Source organism: Lactuca saligna, chromosome 6, assembly GCF_052625555.1.
Source record: "Lactuca saligna cultivar CGN05327 chromosome 6, ASM5262555v1, whole genome shotgun sequence".
In the NCBI taxonomy this organism is placed as follows: domain Eukaryota; kingdom Viridiplantae; phylum Streptophyta; class Magnoliopsida; order Asterales; family Asteraceae; genus Lactuca; species Lactuca saligna.
Genome location: NC_136422.1, coordinates 4,093,062 through 4,097,958, shown reverse-complemented (window position 1 = coordinate 4,097,958; position 4,897 = coordinate 4,093,062). Strand labels below are relative to the sequence as shown.

Here is a 4,897-nt window from a genome sequence, read left to right as displayed (position 1 = left end):
TAAGTTTTGTCTACGTATCTTTTAAACCGGCTAAAACAAGTAAATGAGACTAAAAGAACAGGTTGCCCACAAGTTCGTTCTCTCATAAAACCACAAAAAAACTTAAGTAACTAAAAGAGTCAATCCTAGAAACTTCATACGGCCTATGTATCATTTTCCCTTTTTTATTAGTATAGGGAGCGAAGCAATAGCTAGACAAACTAAACTGTTATTTCCAACCCAAAAGTAACGCAGTAATTTTCATTTATTGGAGTCTTAAAATTAGCAGTAATAATGTGTTGGGTAAGGTTTTTAATCAGAAAAAAGTATATAAAATTTTCTCATTATTAATTACCATATAATATTAGTAGCATTCTTTTTGGTACATTAAACTTTTTCCGAAAGTAAAAGCGTTGATTAACTTATCTGCACGCATAAGCACAGAGCACTAACTAAGACACATAAGAATAAGATCGTACATATTTAAGTCATTAAAAAATAAAAATACTAGACGTGGCGCTTGGGGGTATACTGGATCAAGGGGCACGGGTTGGGTCCACATTGGAGTCATCCCGGTCTCCTATTAAATATGAAGGCTGCAGTGAAAAAACAAATGTATAACCCACCGATTCAAATTGAAATTAGCATGTTGTATTGATATTTTTAATATATCAAATTAAATAAATATATATTTAATTAGATGGATTCGTCTAGGTTCAAATAACCACCAACCTATTTAAATAAAAATAAGGTTTGTATCCTTGGGCATTACATCAAAAATCCTATGTTTATTTTCCGTTTATTATGTATGAAAACGAATATAGAATGATTTTTGTAACAAAAACCTAATCTATAAAAAAGGATATCTTTAAAAAATCATGCATAGAATAATGTATGTAAATGAGATTTGTAATCAAGACATTTCTACTTGATGTTTCTTTAATATATATTAGTATGGCGACACATAATTTACATAAAATTTGTAACTATTATAAACAGTTAAAAAAACAAAAAAAAAAAATATTAAAATAACATACATAAAACAAAGATATAAAAAATAATTTATAATTTCTTTTTTTGTTAAAATGAAATCTTAAAAAATCTATGATAAAAGATGAAAGATTGTTAGTATTGAATCCTAATCTACTATGCAATAGTTTAAGAACAGTACAAAGTCTGATTTGTAATTTTCGAAAGATGACAATTGTTTTGATTTATCTATTGTTGGATAAATCAGGGAAAACAGCTCCTTTTGAAACACAGAAAAACGGAAAAACGCTCTCTCTTCATCTTCTTAAAGTTGATTCAGATTTCATGTCTAAAATCTGAATTGCTACAATATGAATTATCCCAGTTTGGATTTCGTGATACCCAAGGCATATAGGATCGAAATATCAAACAAAAAAAGTGTTTTACACAATTCCTGTTTGTTATCCAGATTTTCTCTATACCTATTTCGTATATCCTCAACACGTAATAGAATCTAAGATGAAGATACATGATATTCAGTCATAACTATACAATGAATCAAGATGAGTAGTTGTATGAGTTAAACTTCAAAGAAAACTTTGACCGAACACATGGAAGGCATATGCTTGTAAAAACGATCCATATCCATCAAATTTTGGCCGTTTCAAGAAATTTGTTATAAAGTTATCTAAAATAAATGAAACAACAACAAAATTTTACATCTAATTCAAGCACTTCATGAAAACGACTTAAACCCTAATTACACTGGAATTAATGGTATCATACCAAAATAGTTAATTAATCAAATGGATATTAGGGGAAGAAACTTACTCATTAGTGCAACTTGAACAATTGATGGGTTATAATTACTCTTCTGCAAGTTGGTCAAATGAATATATTAAAAGATCGAACATATCCTCAATTTCAATTCTTAGTGGCAAAGAAACCGCATTCTCTTTTCTTGCATATTAACCACAAAATTATATCAAAACTACTTTCTATTTGAAGAAATAATGCGAAGAACCTCAATACCTGCAATCCGGCCATCAGTTCTTTGGGAATCGTTGAAATATGTTGGCACTGTTACCACTGCTTTCGTAACTTTATCACTCAAAAACTTAGGTGTGTCATCCACGATCTTCCGCAACATCTAAATTCAACAATTCATTGAATGAAAAGATGAATTTCATTGAGTTAAACGATAAATAGAGATCAATGAAGATGAATTGAAGTGGGTATCTGTGCAGAAATTTCCTCAGGGGCGAATTGTTTACCAATAGTAGGGCAATCTAATTTGACATTTCCATTATCATCTTTGATCACCTTATAAGAGATATGGGCTTGCCAAAATAAAAAATCAGAAGCAAGTTGTGGAAGAAGGGAGATGTGATGGAACTGACTAATAGAAGGTAGAGGAGAGACAGTTGGGGGATAATGCTCTGTTTTTGATTGGAGAGGAAAGGCGGTGAGAGTTCATCATCTTCAGTGTTACGAAACTCCTATGAACGGTGACAGATGCCACCAAATCTGTCCAATATCCACCGCAACTCTTTCATTTATCTCCCGATTTCTTTCTATCGTAAACCCCCGACGGCGGTGACGACACCGCATCCAACACTGAAGAGTAGCGAGGTGCAATCAATGTCGAACGGTTTCCGAATACTGAAGAAGTATTGATGTAGGTCCTTCTTAAAACCACTAGTTGCCAAATCAAATAAAAAAATATTAAAAAATATAATAAATATATTTAACTATTGATAATGATAAGGATGTCAAACTTTTTTTTTCTTTGGTTGGCCCGAACACAATTAAAACCTTTTATTTTCATTTTTCAGACTAATTATTTTTATATCAATATTTATAATTATATAACTTTATATCTAATAATCTTTTTTACATTTTATTTTTACTTGATATTATGTTTTTTAAATTAAGTTTTTATAATAAAAAATAAATTTGTCAAAACTATCATAAATTTTTATTATTTTTATGTTTTGCTTAATTTGGTATTAATAGTTTTTGTCTTTCTTTTATATGGTTGCTCGTATTGATTTTTGATATTAGTCATTTCGACTGAACCTAATACTTTATCTCAACTATATCTAGCTATCTAACTTATTAGTAACTGTATAGGCAATTAATAAAAAAAATATGATATTAGTCATCTTGACTGGACCTAATATTTTATCTTTTATAATTATTAACGTCAAACAAAAAACATATTAAAAAATACAGTTACAACTATTTTTTACTAAATACATCTACAATAACCAAAATTAAAGTTTTCATTTATCATTTTTAACTGTTTTTATGTTTGTTTATTTTTTCATTTAAAATTAAACAAACAAATATGAACAAACTTCCATTTATGTTCGTTAGGTTTGGTACAACAATATTGGTATCGTTAATGTCAATAAACCTAAAAGAAATTTTAAATTAAAATATTATATGACCGTAACACTCAATTCTAGGTATGAAATTACTTTCAATTTTATATAATAGTTTTTCTTTTGTAGGTCACGGTGTGGTGAAGCCTTACCACGGCGTGGGGATTAGCTTTTGGCCGCGGGGGTTTAACGACCTACCACGGTGTGGTGGCAGTTGATGGAGAAAATCTTAAAGTTTAAGAGGTTGATCCCTATTTAAAGATCCTTAACCCCTCATAGCCTCCCTCACATCAACCTCCATTCCCTCTAATCGTTCCTTGCAAACCCTAATCACCTTCTACCATTTTTTGAGCTAGTTTGGTACTCTTTGAAGCTAGAGAAAGAAGAAGAAGGAGGAAGGAAGCAAAGATCAAGCAAGCAAGTCCCTATTCTTCATCTTGGCACTTTTTGGACATTTATAAGTGTCCAAGACTCAATTTTTATCTTACCAAATTGTTAGATTTTGAGTTTTGTCCCATTAGCCTCTTGTTCTTGATTGTTGGGATGGTTAGACTTCATAAAGTTTGCAACTTTATGGAACTCCAGGTCAAAGTGATCTAGTAGTGTCTTGGATTTAGACTATAATCAAGTGTTGATGTCAAGCATAGAGATTAGGTCAGAAATCCTCATTTTGACCTAATATGGGTGCAAGACATGTATTGGGCATGTATGTTTATAAAGCACCAACCTTTGGGTCGGTTTAGGTGTTAGAACCACTTCTGGAATGGATGGACTTCAGACTTTAAGGATTAAGTGCTTATTGTTTTGGACTAGAACTGAGCTTTGGAGCTCTTAGAATTGAAGAAATCAGCTTTACATATTAAGTTGTTGGAACTCAGGCAACCACGACGTGTTTCTAAGTTAAGATGCCGTGTTGTTCGGGATTTTCCTGACTATTTGGATGTTGGCGGGACACGGCGTAGCTAAGGGACACCACGGTGTGTTGGAGTCAACATGGACTGTTGACTTTGGCTTTTGAATTTTGACTTCATCTAAGTATACATAAGGGGCATTTTAGATATTTTGAGTTGTATCTGAGGATTGGTCACTATTTGATGAATAGGTGATGAGTAGAGCTGATATTCGGAGTCGGGACCTATTTAACTATCATTTAACGATTCGAGGTGAGTTTGTTCACCATGTTTAGCAGGTCGAAGGCATAAATGTCGGCCTATGGTTTGTTTTGTTAGGATAATAAATGTCTGTGTGACTCTTGTATGTGTATGTGCTTGTATGCTTACTGGGGCGGGGCCCAATGGTTATTCAGTATATTACTATTGTGTAGTGCTTGTATGATTTGCATGTTGGTCGGGGCCTGCTATACTTAGTGGGTGGGGCCCGTTATATCCATTGGACGGGGCCCGTTATGTGAGTTAGGGTGGGGCCCCGTTATATGTATAATATTTATGGTATGTGGTATTTAGGGGAAACTCACTAAGCTTCCTGCTTAAGGTTTTCAATTTATGTTTCAGGTACTTCTAGTTCAAAAGGGAAGAGCTTGGGTGATTGTAGTGCACACACGA

The 4,897-nt window shown here is 32.6% G+C and overlaps 1 long non-coding RNA gene across 1 annotated transcript; it reads right to left on the bottom strand.

The window, feature by feature from the left end:
* Positions 1–366: 366 nt before the first annotated feature.
* LOC145003349 (uncharacterized) lies at positions 367–2,600 on the bottom strand. The gene is made up of 3 exons (XR_013661928.1): positions 1,981–2,600; positions 1,780–1,822; positions 367–575 (listed from the first exon to the last, which is right to left on the bottom strand). It is a non-coding gene; the product is annotated as an uncharacterized LOC145003349 (long non-coding RNA).
* Between the last annotated feature and the right edge of the window lie 2,297 nt (positions 2,601–4,897).